The sequence below is a fragment of the Microcaecilia unicolor genome, chromosome 3 (genome assembly GCF_901765095.1).
Source record: "Microcaecilia unicolor chromosome 3, aMicUni1.1, whole genome shotgun sequence".
NCBI lineage: Eukaryota > Metazoa > Chordata > Amphibia > Gymnophiona > Siphonopidae > Microcaecilia > Microcaecilia unicolor.
This window is the reverse complement of record NC_044033.1, coordinates 156,951,725-156,966,900: the sequence shown is the minus strand read 5'-3', so window position 1 is coordinate 156,966,900 and position 15,176 is coordinate 156,951,725.

Genomic DNA, 15,176 nt, shown 5'->3' with positions numbered 1-15,176 from the left:
GCCTGTCGCTCAGTTCCCTGAAAGTTCAGGTAGCGGCTCTGGCTTGCTTCAGGGGCCGCCTGAAGGGTGCTTCCCTGGCTTCGCAGCCAGATGTGGTGCGCTTTCTCAAGGGAGTTAATCACCTGCGCCCTCCTCTGCACTCAGTGGTGCCTGCGTGGAATCTCAACCTGGTGCTAAGAGCATTGCAGAAGCCGCCTTTTGAACCCTTGTCGAGGGCATCTCTGAAAGACCTGACGTTGAAAGCAGTCTTTTTGGTGGCTATCACTTCAGCCAGAAGAGTTTCCGAGCTCCAGGCACTCTCATGTCGAGAGCTTTTTCTGCAGTTCACTGAGGCAGGAGTGACTATTCGCACAGTGCCTTCCTTCCTGCCCAAGATTGTTTTTCGCTTCCATGTGATTCAGCAGCTCTGTCTCCCTTCCTTTCGTAGGGAGGTCTACCCAGAGGAATACTCTGCTCTCAATTTCTGGATGTGAGACGAGTCATCATCAGATACTTGGAAGTGACCAATGATTTCCGGAAATCGGATCATCTGTTTGTCCTGTTTACAGGTCCTCGTAAGGGTCTGCAGGCTTCTAAGCCTACAGTGGCAAGATGGGCAAGGAAGCCATTGCAGCGGCTTAGGTGGCCGCGGGGAAGGCCCATACCTTTGCCAGGCATTACCGCTTGACTGTGGCTGCTCGGGCGGAGGCCCGGTTTGGAGCTTCAGTGTTGCGGTCAGGGATTTTTATGTCCCGCCCTGGGTGAGTACTGCTTCGGTACATCCCACCAGTCTATGGATTGATCAGCTTGATGATATGGAAGGTAAAATTATGTATCATACCTGATAATTTTCTTTCCATTAATCATAGCTGATCAATCCATAGCCCCTCCCAGATATCTGTACTGTTTATATTCTGGTTGAATTTTAGGTTCAAGTTTAGCCTTCAGTTACTTCAGGAGGACTTCGTGTTCAAGTTCTTCTTTCACTTGGATTCTTCAAGAGTTGAGACGAGTTTGTGTTACAGTGAGCTGCTGCATTCCTCTCCCCTCCGTTTTACGGGGCTGGATTGAGATTTAAATTCTGCCGGCACTCCCTCCCGCTTCGTGCGGCTGTAGGGCAGCTTTGTACCCCTCCCGCTTCGGCGGTGTTAGGGTCAGTCAGCTCCTCCCGCGGTTGCGGTTGCAGGATAAGCCAGATCCCCCCGCATCGGCGGGTGTGGTGTCCCTCCCCCGCTCCGCGGGGATGAGCTGGACGGATTCCCCTCCCCCACTTGTGTGGGGATGAGCTGGGTTAATTCCCCTCCCCCGTTTCGGCGGTGGTGAGCTGGGCAGAGTGTCCCTTCGTGGGTGTAATTCTCTAAGTGCTGAGTCCTGCGGATGGAGCTTTGATATCGACATACTGAGGAGTTTCCGGCAGCACATGACCACATATAGGGAGGCAAAAGTTTGCTCTCTATCTCCACCTGCTGGTAGATGGACACAACCCACCAGTCTATGGATTGATCAGCTATGATTAATGGAAAGAAAATTATCAGGTATGATACATAATTTTACCTTGATGTTGACGTTTCCAGTAGAGGAACAGGTAACTTAAACTGTGAATGATAAGTTCATCCTCCTGGAAGGAGATTTGCAGCAATTCCTGTAGAAGCAACAGGTAGTGCAATTCCTCCATCTCCTCGGATGGAGCTCAGGATAGTATTATACGTATACGTTTTTCCACTTCCAGCAGGACCATCTAGGAAGAAGCACGTGTGTTTTTTGTATTGCAGGCAGAAAGTATAGTATGAAATGCTTCCCTTTGCTCATTATTTAGTTTTTCTACCATTTGTTCAGCTTTCTGCTTTTCATCTCCAACACTGAAGGCAAGTTTAGGATCTTCTATTCTATGGATTACTGTTGGTAAACCAAAGTGTTTAAGTTTTTTGCCATGTGTACGGCTTGGATTTTCTGAAGGCACAATTGTTCACAAATCGAGTAATCACCTTTGCAACCATGGATGTGTTAAAAATCTTGTGTCATATTAAGTTTGTATTTTTGGAAATTTTGGAAAGCATTTGATGGTACGGCAAAAACACTAATGTATGCAAAAAGTTGTCTGATTTGCTGTGGCATGCTGCATAAGAGTGCATCATCTAAGGTGTTCTCCCACAGAGCTTCATCGTCAATGAGCCCCATTTTCTTGGCTGCATCTTGAAATGCATTATAAAGAACACATGCAACTGTTTTTAAGTCTTCAAAGGACTTAGCCCCTGGTTTGTGTAGTAGAGTTGGCCTTAAACAGTAACGCTCAGGGTCCGCTGAAAAATGAACTGCATGCATTCTCCCAATTGTTTTGTCATGTCCTGCTTTTCTACGTTAAAAGTCTGTTATAAAAAGTAGACCGATACACATATATAAAAACAAAGAAATAATTTATTCAAACCAAGATAAAAGCAGTACCCGACGTGGCCACGTTTCGCCCTCAGGCTGCGTCAGGGGTAAAACTACAAATAAAAACATAAAAATAGTGATATCATCATCTCAAGTTATGTACATATATATAAAGTCATAACAGCAAATGATAAAATAAAGTACAATAAATGCATTACACATTTAAAAGTAAATGGAGGAGGAGATAAGTCAAGCCACTTTCCAAACATATAAAAGTGTATAAAACATTGGATGGATTTAATCAAATCCAATAATGTATCAATACATACCTAAAAATCAGGGGTGATCAACATACCCCTTCAAAAAAAGCCTAAAACAATTTTCCATTTAAGAGTGTACCGACGCCGTTATCCCTTCTGCGGTATTTAGGATATCCGTCACAGTTCTCAATAGTTTCATTTTGGAATGGTTCTGGAAACTGTTTAGAGCACTTCCCATAAAGCATGCAGGGATAATTTAAATTATGGTCACTGCATGGGCCATGTATCATATGTTTAGCAACTGTTGCATGGAGATGTGGAAAGTTGTTTATTTCAGGAATTTCAGCACATACGATTTTGTCAATTATTTTCTTTTTTTCGGATTGTGTTCCTGTTTCATGATAATTAATATATGAGCGTAAGGTAAACCACGCTTTTGAAGTTCAATGACATGAATTTTTGCAAGAGGAACACCAAGTATATGTTTTTTGCATATATCGTGTAGTAACTGTTTTAGTTTTAAATGAAACACCCTTGCCAATAAGTCAGGTCGTAACTCTGGTGCCTGACCTTTTTGTAGATTTTGAGTAATTTCTTCCCATCTTGGGTTGCAGGTCATAGTAATGAACAGATTTGGCTTGCCATATTTGCGAACTATTGCCATGGCATCCTGAAAATTTTGATTCATATTTATTGGACTGCCAGCAAATGATGATGGTAAAATAAATGCCTAGCCAGGTGTAAATCCTCCATTTGCAGTTTCACTTCCAAGGTGGTCCATTAACCTAGAGTATTTTTCAACTCTTAACAGTTTTTGATTTTTTTTTTTTTAAAGTTAAATTTGTTTATTAGTTTTAAACTTTTAACAAGAATATTCTTGTTAATGAAATACAGCCATATATCTTCAAAGAAACATAACACTGAGAAGAACAATCAGACATGAAGTATACAATCAAATATTCAATAACATCTTTTTCATATAATAATTATTGCCTCCTTAGACTACATTAATAATGGGGGGGGGGGGGGGCAGAAAAGAGTTAGAGAAGATTTATAATACATAATACATCAAAAGTAACATAGTGGCACAAAATACCCACGTTAAACTTATAACTGTTTTGCATCTAGAAATGATACAAGATGGTCCGGTGAATAAAAGATGTACTTAACCTGACCCAACTTTACAATACATTTACACGGGTATGCCAAAAAAAAATGTCCCTCCTATTGCAATTGTTCTAGATTTCAATGCCAAAAAAAGCTTTTCTTCTAAGTTGGGTAGATTTCGTGACATCAGGGAAGATCTGTACCTTAATGCCACCAAAGCAGGTCTTTACGTTTTTAAAGTAGAGTCTCATTATATTATTTAAATCCTGTTCAAAAATCAATGATACAATTAAAGTGGATCTTTCTGTTGTTTCATCTAAGGTTTGTTCCAACATTGCTGAAATATTATGTATTTCCAAATTTGCGTTTTCAGATTGTTGCACTTTTTCCATTTCGCCCTTGGGAGTAAGAGGATAATATAGCTTATTTATTGGGGGAACTGTTTCTGGAGGCATCTTTAATACTTTTTTTTAGGTATCTTTTAAACATGTCGTATGGATTAATCCCAAGTAACTTAGGAAAGTTCAACAAACGCAAATTTAGTCTCCTATTAAAATTTTCAATCTGTTCAATTCTTTTCCAGATCTCAACATTATCTTTTATTGCAGCTAATTTGAAGTCCTGTAAAGAATCGACATTCTTTTGCATATTTAGTACTTTTTCGGCAGTCTCTGTCTTTATCAAGTCCACTTTATTATTCAACTCAGTTAACTTATTATTAAAGGCACGGACTTCACCTGACGTCTGCTGTAAAGTTACATCCATATCATTCAACTTCTTCCATATCATTCCTAGATTTATCTCCTGTTCTTTCTCCGAGGCTCCTGCCTCTGCTCTCCGCGTCTCCCTCAATGAGTCCAGCCCCTCACAGGGGCGCGCAGCCAGCACTTCCGGTAGGCTGCTGCTGCCCCCAGGAATCGTTGATGACGCCGGGCAAGGAGGTTTCAGTATAGATGGTGGGGAGCGAGATATTTCCTCGCCCTGCATAGATTCTGCTTCCCCAGAGATCCCTGCTATGGGATCCGTATCTGCTTTCGTGGGAAACCAGCGCGAAAAAGCGCTCGAGTCCCGGCTGAAACGATGAAGGAGTGGAGGTAGGTGGGGGAACTACTCTCGTCGACCCCTTTCTTTTAGAATGTGGCATCTTAACGCAAGCAAATTTTCAAACAGTCGGAACTTCGGAGCTGCTTCTCAGCGCATCCTATTGTGCCGCCATCTTAATTCCCGCTATCCAACAGTTTTTGATTTTGTCGAATATAATTAAGTCTGTTTACCTCTGTTATAATATATGCATCCACAAAATATTGCTGCGTTAGTTTTCCTGCACTAAGAAAAGGATTGAATTCGTCTCTTATTGCCAAACGGTACCCATAGTACTACATTTGCGTAACTCTTAGTCTTAGGTTGTTTGATTTGCGATGGAGGTGCATTATACATTTTGGTTGTTTAGACAAAGGAATATGTATCCCCCAGCTCTGATCTCCATATGGAAAGAGTAATGGATATACCATTGGTTCTAGATTGGGGTCCAACACGCTGATTATCTCAGTTTTGTTTTCTTCATTTGGCTTGTTTTGGCAATGTATTATCAGATCTCTATGTAAGGGAGGTTCTCCATCTGTATTTTGAAAAATGATAGCCACCTCATTGGCTCTAGGTGCGTCTGCAAATGGATTTTCCCGTGCCATAAAATCGCTTAATTGTCTCATTAATGTGTGGTTGATGTGTGCATTTGTTCAGATTCGTAGTCTCTGAACGGCTGCTTCATCAGGATCAAGAATATATAATTGAGCATTGTCATTTTGAGGATGTAATGCTGCTGTTGTATGGTAAACAGTACCATTAATTCGAAAACAATAAGGGCCATATCCGGGTGGTGGTGCAATGTTAGCTCCTATGAGGCAAAAGCTAAGGAACTATTAATGGGCCTAATGTTTTGTACAAAATTCTTTAAATATTCATGTTCCCCAGAGAGAAGCTGTTGTATTAATTCATTTTCCTAATTCCTGGAAGTTGTAATTTGCCCTTACTACAACATTGTGTAAATAGGTTGTCAGAAGGTGTTTCATTGTGAAAATGTTTGGCATTGCAAAATATACAGACTGCGTTCATTAGATCACAACTATAGTATTGAGTTTCTTATTGATACTGTCTCTTATTGCAATTCCTGTGGTTGGATTCTGCACTGTGCTGTCACTGTATCCATTCTTCTTGCTTTATTTTGTGCTGTGTCACAGGGTTTTTTCTTTTGTTTCAGATTTCCAATTGTTTTGCTTTTGAAATCTGTTATATTTTGTGTAGTCGTTCTTCGTTACTTGTCTGCCATTTCTGCAAGACTTTTCCGCCCGAAATCTTTTTGTCTTTGTCGTCTTGTTTCTCTGTCATTTTTTTTGTTACATTTGTACCCCGCACTTTCCCACTCATGGCAGGCTCAATGCGGCTTACATGGGGCAATGGAGGGTTAAGTGACTTGTCCAGAGTCACAAGGAGCTGCCTGTGCCTGAAGTGGGAATCGAACTCAGTTCCTCAGTTCCCCAGGACCAAAGTCCACCACCCTAACCACTAGGCCACTCCTCCACTTTCATGTTCTAAATATGTTCTCCTTTTTCTATTTGTTGCTCTTTCTTCTTCTGTCATTTTTTCAAATCTTTTGCGTTGTATAGCAGTGTGCCTTGTTCTGTGTGTTTGTCTCTGTTCGTCCGTTATTTCAGCAATTCTGTGCCTTTCTGAATTGGCGTTTCTGTGTCGGTTACTTGCACTTTCCTCATCAGTCATCTATTGTATCCTGGACCTTTTTCTTGCAGTGGCTTTTTGATTTTCATGTGCCTTTTCGTCATCACTCAGAGCTGCACTACTTTTTCGTTGTGCTTCAGCTCTTTTTCTTTTTACTTCAGCCTGCTCCTCAGCAGTTAGTGTTTTTTATGTAGTCATCTGATGTTCACCACCTTGGAATGTGTCTCTGATTGTTGTTTGTGAGCTACAGTACGTTGGACTGTGCTTCTTCTCGGTGCCCTATCTTCCCCTCCATGTGCTGCAATTCTTCCCTATGCTCTCATCCTCTCTGATGCAATCCATGTGCAGCGATTCTCCTATGCCATTCCCTCTCCTCTGTCTCCAGCGATTGTGGCCTCTACATGATGTGCACCGATTCTCCTATATTCTCCCCTCCCCTTGCCTCCCATGCCATCCATATCCTGCAATTCGCCTGTGTGCAAGTGTGTGTGTGTGTGAGAGAGAGAGAGAGAGAGAGAGAGAGTGTGTGTGTGTGTGTGTGTGTGTGAGAGAGAGAGACAGAGAATGAGTGTGTGAGACAGAAAGACAGTGAGTGTGACACAGTAGGAGAGAGTGTGTCTGTGAGAGAGTGAGTGTGTGTGAGAGACAGAGAGTGTGTGAGAGACAGTGTGTGTGTGAGACAGAGTGTGTGAGAGAGAAGAGTGTGTGTGTGTGTGAGAGAGAGAGAGACTGAGTATGAGAGAGAGAGAGAAGGTATGTGTGTGAGAGAGAGACAGAGGGTGTGTGACAGAGAGAGAGACAGTGTGTATGTGTATCAGAGCGAGAGTGAGTGTGTGTGTGTGTGTGTGAGAGAGAGAGTGAGTGTGTGTGACAGAGAGATTGTGTGTGAGAGACAGTGTTAGAGAGCGTGTGTTTGCGAGAGAGATTGTGTGTGTGAGAGAGTATGTGAGAGTGTGTATGTGTGTTATTGAGAAAGAGAGAGAGTGTGTGTGTGTGAGAGACAGACTTTGTGTGAGTGTGTGAGAGAGAGACACAGACAGACTCTGTGTGCGTGTCTGTGTGAGAGAGAGAGAGCGAGAGAGAGTGTGTGACAGTGATTGTACTGTCTGTGTGTTTTGTATCCTTTTCTTTTTTTAGATATTATCCTGTTTTTTCCTGTTATATATAAATGTATGTGCTGTGTCGTCCGTTGGGTACCTCTCAGTTCCGTGTCTGCCTAACGTCAGCTCAGCTTGCCTCCAGCTTTCCCTTCCCTTTCACTGTTCCACCCTCTGATGTCATAACGTCTTTTTGCGAGTGCGGGACAGTGAGGAGGACTGTAGCGTTGTAGGCTGCTGTCCTTCGCCTCTCAGTCTTGTGCCATTGCTTACTGTGTTCGCCCGCTTCCCGCCACCCTGCTGCCTAAATTGTACCTCGGGGTTCCATCGCTGGCTGCCTGTCTGTTTTCATAACATCACTTAACATCAGTTCAGCTTGCCTCCAGCGTTCCCTTCCCTCTCACTGTTCCGCCCTCTGACGTCATTGTTTTGACACGAAGAAGGGGCAGTGAGGAGGAACGGAACGCTGGAGGCTGGCTGATGTCATTTGATGTTACGAACCCAGGCAGCCAGACAGCAATGGAACGTTGGAGGTGCAAATTATTGTATAGGATCAAGTCCATCAAAACTCTAATGGGGTCACACAATGAGGATGGATGGAGCTGGGGTCCCTGGAGCAGGTCAGGCACACGTCCTTCCTTGCTCACAGCATCACGTGATTTCCACATTTATATTTATAATCACAAGACAGTTAAATCAAATCAACATAGAGTATAGAGACACTTTTTTCACGGTAGGTGTAAATTGATGTATCAGCATTTGTACCTTGTTAGATTTATAAAGAGACGTGAATACCTATGATGCTCTTTTTAAATAGAGCTTTGCATATAGGCATCCTATTAAAAACTGAGGCCTACAGAGTGTAGAAGACAATATCTTTACTGTGTTTTTCTTCATTTCAGGTCATTCCTTATAAAGGACGGCTTCATACTCCACTTGTTCCTGGACGAACAGTTGTTGTCAAAGGTGAAGTAAACCAAAATGCAAACAGGTGAAGAACTAAGCCATATTTTAAAAGCCAAAGTAAACTTATGCAATAGTCTTACTTGTAGCTGATTAACACAGAACAAATGTGATTCAGGTTCTAGTAGTCAGAATGAATGAAATGTGACTGGTATGGGGAAAGGCAGATCCGGATAACAGCAGATTCAAATGAGATAGTAAGTCCTCTCTGTCAATGAAGCCTGGAAGGACAGATTGGAGCACTGGAGAAGCATCTTTAAAAAAAAGATGAAAACAGAATAAGAGGTTCTGGAAGCCAGTAGAAACAGAGCAATTCAGTTAAAGTAAAATTTCTTGTGTTTTTCAAAATGCTCTATAACACTTTAATATGAAATGTAGCTTACCCTGAGGATTCCAGTTTTGTTTTAACTATAATATGAGTGATAGTATCCATTATATGTCACTTTGGTATTTGCTTATTGTAATACTAGTGTGTCACCTTTTTATTGTTGTGCCTACCCAACACTTACAATACAAAGAATGTAACACAAAATGACAAGCCAAGTGCTGCTTTTTGAAGGGCTAAATTTTGTTTAGTACAGTTGCCGTAATGCATCCCATTGATGACACCTGTATGAAATGAAGGAGTGGGTATGTTAAAGGAGCTGTAACATTTTGTGACCTTGGGAAAAATGTTTAGTATGTAGGACTCAAGTTAGAAAGAGAGAAAATAATGGTCATCACAGTTCTAAAACATTCCTCCATCTTGGGTATTTGCCTGTGGGTGATGTTTTGTTGGATCACAATTGCTTGTCAGAAAACAAACTCAAGAAATGGAGCATAAAATGTTAAATCCCTAAAGCAAATCCATTCAAAGCTGTGTGCAAGCCCAGTACCTGTCTTAAAAGCAGGGTTTAGGCTGGGTTTGGCCTGTTTCTATATAAAGTGGCAGTCTCCTTGTTAGCTGTGGTTCATATTAAAGTGTTGCATTTAAATTTGGCATTGGAAAATATTGTTAGTTTAACATTTGAAGGAAGAAAAGAGGGCTTCCCAAACCTGGCCTGGTGACTCCTTAGCCAGATAGTTTGTATATGCTGGGTCTCCAATATGTGTATAATATCCTGAAAACTTAACTGGTTTTAGGTTAGTATGACAGATTTGGGAAGCCATGGAGTAAAAAATAGCCATTTGCTTTCCAGATGTCATATACCAGTGGCATATTGTAGGTAATAATGTCATGATGCAAGAAATTAGAGGAAGCAGTTCACGAATGAATGTTGTCTATGGAAAGAAAGTCTTGGGTATGGAAAATGTTCAACTTTTTGAAATGGAGTAGTTTGGAGAGCTGAGAAGGAATAATGCAAGCAGTACTGAATATCTGTGAAGACCACTGGCATTATCTGGATAGTGACGATATTCAGTTCACTGACTAGTTTGGAATAGCCTTTTTGCTGTCCTGTTATCCAAATCTAGATAGGGGACTAGAGGGGGAAGTTATCAACCTGGACTACCTTTAGGACCGGTTATTTTACTGTAACCTGGGTTTTTAGGTTTCATTGCATAAAATGGGACCTGTGCGAAAATAGCATGAGTTAGTGGTAAAATAACCTGTTGTAATGGTAGCCCAGATTGATAACTTCCCTCCTATGCTTTCTGGATAATTTTTGGGACCGCCCAAGCTCTTTCCCGACACTGTGAGGGTAAATCTATAGCAGGGCACTTGGTAGATGGCTACTTTCCTTTTTAGAATTCTGGCCTAATTAGGTATAGACACACTTAAAAGTTAGGTGTGAGCACTTATACCAGGTATATGACTGGTATAAGTGCATCTAATTGCCGCAGATACATGTGTAATTTATGGCATTCCATAACTTACCTATGGAAGTGTGAGTCCCAGGCTTCGCTCATGTGCATCCCCCTTGAAATATGGGTTTTCTAAGTTAAGCACATATGTACAGAATAGAACTTGGACAAAATTTTGGTATTTATGCGCATATGTGCACACATACACGTGTAAATTCCATTATTCTAAACATTTACAAGTAGAAGCAGTGCATAAGTTATAGAATTACTTTTTATATGGATAGTGCTAGGGTGGTCAGCAGCACTGTTCGGATAATGGTGCTGAAAATCACCCACCCAGTGACACGTACCTTGACAGCAGCACTTGCTATCCAGATAAGTGCTTTTAAAATATTGGGTTCTACAGTTTTTGGCTTCTAATTGTAAACACTAAATAGTTCAGATTTTCCAAATATTATTTTGAAATCTTCAAAAACTTTGTGGCTACATTTGTGCTTTTATGGTCACGCTTTCCAACGTCTTCCAGGCTCCCTGTTTCCCACCCAACCACTCTTTCTGACTTATTCTCTCACCCCCTCCCCCATGTCATGCTTGCTTTTGTAGAGATTGTGGTAACCATTTTTGATTAGGCATCGCGAGAGGCAGGGGCGAGTGGGGTTCACTCCTACTCCAAGGACCCACTAGAACATCAGGGCCAGTAAATAGGCCCAGGGGGACTTTTGGGGCTTGGGGGGGGAGTCAGAGCTGCTTCAGGGAGATGGGGGGAGCAATGAGCTTTAGCCTTACTGACAGCTAAGCAGGTGCCAGCCAATATTCAGTGCTAGCACCCTCATAGCTAACCAACTGAAGTCAGGTGTTTGGTCGAGTAGCTATGCAGGTGCTGGCACCAAATACTCTGGGACTCGCATAACTGCCAGCTCCTCCGCAATTCTGCCCTTGGAACACCCTTCTGTGACTTGTTTAGATAGCTATGAATATTGACCAGGTACGTGTTATACTTTTGAAATGTTGTGTAGAGCTGCAGTTCTCAACTAGGGTGTCGGGTCACACTGGTTGCTCAGCCAGTGCTGGGAAGTGTGTTGTCAAAAATTTGATGTAGATAGCAAGACTGCATTTTCCTTAATTGCGTCATGTGCATGCTGGATAAGGAGAGCTGTGACCCACATACTGAAATCCCTGTCACCTCTTCCTGTTGTGGTTCTTTATCTCTGGCTTGAAATGTGAGGATCCTGTTCTCATCACTGGGTAGAAATGATGAGTTTTAAAAGAGGGATCGACAAAGGATAATGAAAAGTCTGAGAGGGGAAAAAGAGAGGGAGTGAGTCTGGGGGAGGGCTTGAGGCTGTTTAGAGAGGAGATGAGCCTTACTGGGTATTTGAGAGAAAATTAGAACATTTATGAGAAATCACTGGCTTGCTGCATTCTCAGAGGAGCACACATACCTCTCCAGGTTGGTCATCTGTCAGGAGTGTCACAGCAGAAAAAAGGTTGAGAACCACTGGTGTAGAGAGAGCAATAGTATTTTACTAGTGCCAATTAGTGTAGTGGAAACTTGAACTTCAAGATATAAATTTAATAGAAAATTTTAGCAAATGATAAACGATAAATATGTTCTTATCTAGACCACATTTCAGCATCCTTCCTTTTAGTGAAACTGCAAATTAATAAACAAGCTTGCATGATCCACCTAAACTTTGAAAAGCCATGTTAGAAGGAAATTTATTCATTATAGCAGCTCAAAGTTACTCTATACATACATTATGCTTGATGGGGATGTAGTGTGTCAAAATGGAGCATTTCTCTTTAATTTTTGTAGGTTTAGTGTTGACCTAAAACCAAGTGATTCAAATGTCATTGCATTGCATCTGAACCCACGAGTGAAATCCCAGGTGTTTGTCAGGAACTCTTATCTTTATGAAAGTTGGGGAAAAGAGGAAAAGAAACTTCCAGATTTTCCATTCAGTCCGGGAATGTATTTTGAGGTAAGAGTGTGTTAAACTTACTAGCTTTTGTATTCTAGATGTTATTAATCAGAAAATGAAACCAGTGAGTATTATCTAATGGTATAAGTCTCCTGGAAGTGGTTGGTATAGTGGAGGTTTAAATTCAAAATAAAATCTGTGGTTAAATATGATTTGAATTGCAAAAATCCTCTTTCTCTCCTGTTAAGGCAAGGTTAAAGCTAAGGAGACCTTTTACTAAAATGTGGTAAAAATTAGCAGTTACCATGCATTAGTTGTAAAGATTAACACACAGTAACCACAAAGCCTGTGCTATAACTGTTGGGGGTGTTCCTGGCGTCTTCCCATATAGTTATCACAGGGAAAAAACATTTAGTGGCACAGAGGATTAGCCTAATAGTTAATGCAGTGAGCTGCGAACAGGGGAACCAGGTCTGATACTTACTGCAGCTCCTTGTGACCCTGGGCAAGTCATTTAACCCTTCATTGTCACAAAAACGTAGTTTGAGTACATATATGTAAACCACTTTGGTTGTACCACAGAAAGGTGATGTATCAAATGCATCACCCTTATCCCTATCTTCCATGTGTTTTAAGTGTTTAAACAAAAAAAGGAAAACCATGCAGTCAAAAGCAGTACACAAGAAGGGTGAGATGACCAGAGCGATGGCCCAGGATGTGAAAAAGTCTTTTTATTCAGTAGCACGAAAACAAGTCCTATGCAAAACATATACAATAATGCTTGCTTGTAGGTGGAATACTATAGAGACACTTGCTTGGAGATGGGCTCAACACGGTCTGTTGCTTTTCTGGATAGGATAGCAGTAACCACAGATGCCGACCTATCTGGATGGGGAGCTCATTGTCTCGACCAAACTTCTCAGGGTCTCTGGATCTTGACCAAAGCCCCAAGCCCCCCAGTTGATCAACTGCCTGGAACTGATTGCTGTGAGGAGAGTGTTTTTCAGCCTAATTCAGGGCAAATCAGATTCTGTCCGATAACACAAAAGTGGTTTCCTATGTCATCAAGCAAGGATATGTGAGAAGTATTCATTTAGCCTAGGAGACAAACCTGCTCTGCCAGTGGGTGGAGAGATGACTATCTCTAATATCAGCAGTGCTCATAGTGGTAGTTTGAGCACACAGGTGGACTAACTCAGCAGGAATTATTTGGATCCAGGAGAAAAGGAATTTTCAAAGGAAGCATTTTTCATGATTTTGTCAAAGTGGGGCCTTCCAGTCCTCAACCTAATGGCCAAGGGGTGCAGCTTAAATTTCTCTCACTTATGAACTTTAATGCAATACCACTTTGTATTCCTCATTCCGGAAATGGTGATCGCCATGACGGCATAATGTAAGCCACATTGAGCCTGCAAATAGGTGGGAAAATGTAGGATACAAATGAACAAATAAATAAATAATAAAAATGCAAAATTTCTTAGGTTCTTCGTCCATTGGAAGGAGTTTGACTTGGAGGGCATAGATGCTCTCCTACAACCTTGGCCAGTCAGATATCTTCTGTATGTTTTCCCTTCTTGGTCAGTGATGGACAGAATCTTCAAATGAATGGTTTATCATTGGGGGAGCATAGTACTTGTCGCTCCTGTTACGCTCTGCTACACTTCTCCAGGATGGGTCAGTTTCTGTTTCCTAACCCGGCAGCCGTCATCTGGCTTGGAGCAAGGACAGCAGCCATCTTGGCTAGCTCAGGAGGGGGCAGCCATCTTGTATACAAGAACAGGAAGGAAGCCCATATTTGGGTGTTGTGCTACTCTGCTGATGGGGGCAGCCATCTTGGAACAGCTGCACATGGTTGAGCCTAATTCATGCACTATTTAACGCCCTGTTTCCAGTCCTTCCATGCTTTGGCTTCTATTCGCGTAGAGGTTGTGGTCTTCACCTGTTCCAGTGTTTTCCTGTGTTCCTGACCTTGGATTGCTTACTGACCACGCGTTGTGTTGCTGCCTGCCTTGACCTTGGACTGTTTACTGACTATTCTTTGCTCTGCCATTTACGGGCTCTGGACTGTGTTTGTTTGCTCTCCTGTCTGGTCAGTGGTCGTGCAAGCCTGCTGGTTCTGGAAGTCCTGCCGGCCACTCGAACCCAGGGGCTCAACTCCTGGGGGGCAGTGGCTAAGTGCAGGTGAAGCTAGGGGTTGTCTGGCTGCCTGACCGAGTGTGGTGTCACTCCATCTTCGCCGTGCTCAGTCGGGGCACAAGGGCTCACACATCTCCAGTCATAACAGTAAGCCGAAGCCATGAGCTCGCCAGACAGGTCCGAGCTGTCTCACCTGGCTCAGGTTCTCCACCAGCAGCAGGAGCAACTAACCCGCCTGTCCAGCGCCTTGCAGGAGGTGTGCAGTCAGCTACCAGGACTCCAGCGGCAGGCGGCTGTTGGCCCCTCCAGGCTCTAGAGTGGAGACTTCCGCTGCACGTCTGCGACTTCCAGAGCCACCTCACTTTGACAGTACTCCCGCAGCTTCCCCGGGGGTTCCTGAACCAGTGTCAGATCCTGTTTGAGCTGCAACCGGAGGCTTTCCCGTCTGACAAAATAACGGTGACCTACATCATCTCCCTGCTTTCCGGTGCTGCGCTGGCTTGGGCGTCCCCGCTGTGGGAACAGCGGAGTCCGGTTCTGGCAAACCTGGATGAGTTCTTGCGGCAGCTCCGGATGGTATTCGAGTTCCTGGCCAACCTTCTGCCTCAGGGGAGCTGCTGCGGATCCAGCAGGGCTCCAGGTCAGTTGGGGCGTATGCCGTCTGGTTCCGTACCCTGGCCGCAGAACTCAGGTGGAACCAGGAGGCCTTAACAGCCATTTTCTGGCAGGGTCTGGACGGCCAGATAAAAGATGAATTGGCTGGCAGAGAGATTCCTGCTACTTTGGATGCCCTTATTGCACTCTGCACAAGAATCGATATCCGG